Genomic DNA, 972 nt, shown 5'->3' on the forward strand with positions numbered 1-972 from the left:
GCCTGTGGTCCCAGCTACTTGGGAGGCCGAGGCAGGAGACCCGCTTGAGCCCAGGAGTTGGAGGTTGCTGTAAGCTGTGATTCCATGGCACTCTACCCAGGGAGATAGCTTGAGGCGCTGTCTCAAAAAAAAAAAAAAAAAGAAAGAAAAAGAAAAGACAGAGTAAGTTGCACACCTCCCCTTTTTCACAGGAGTGAATATAATATGTTTTCATCTACTCAGGAGGGGAGGACACTACTAATGGATAAAACAATAGGAACAAAGGTAAATTTCCTAACTTTCAGGACATAAAGGAAATTTAACCTTCTTTAGGAAAAAAAATATTAGTTAATATTTTAAAATAAATAATTAATTTTATCGTGAATTTTTGCCATGCCATAGGTACTCAGCTAAGCACCTTACATGCTTTTGCTCACAACAGAGTTCACAACTCCATAATGTGGCCAATATTTCACCATTTCGCAGATGAAGAAATTTAGAACAGTAACATGCCCAGAGTTGCACATCTGAGTCAAAATTTAGATGACTTCATTGCATTTGTTTTTACGAGCCAGACAATTAAATTAGGTTTTGTTTGTTTTAAAGACTCAGAACTATTGACATGTGTATTATGTTGCCTATATAGTAATTAATTAAAAGAAAACCAATGTAACTATCACATAGCCGTTATGTCTTGTAGATGTGTAATAATTTGTTTTCATACATAATTTTTATCATTTAAAGAAATGACAAGATGATGAAACAGAATTATATTTTTAAAAACACACATCACGACCCATGCAGAACTTCTGGCCATTGTCTTTCCCTTGATTCTACCCTAGAGAACCAGAAATATAGAAAGAATATATGCTAGATAGAAACCCATCTTAATAAGTAATTTTTCCTAGAAATGAAAAGATTATAGGGTCAGATGGCTTCAGTAATAAACTCTTTTAAAATGCCATGTGATGGCTCGGCGCCTATAGCTCAACC

This window comes from Otolemur garnettii, unplaced genomic scaffold, assembly GCF_000181295.1.
Source record: "Otolemur garnettii isolate 467f Iridium unplaced genomic scaffold, OtoGar3 scaffold00035, whole genome shotgun sequence".
NCBI classification, from domain to species: Eukaryota; Metazoa; Chordata; class Mammalia; order Primates; family Galagidae; genus Otolemur; species Otolemur garnettii.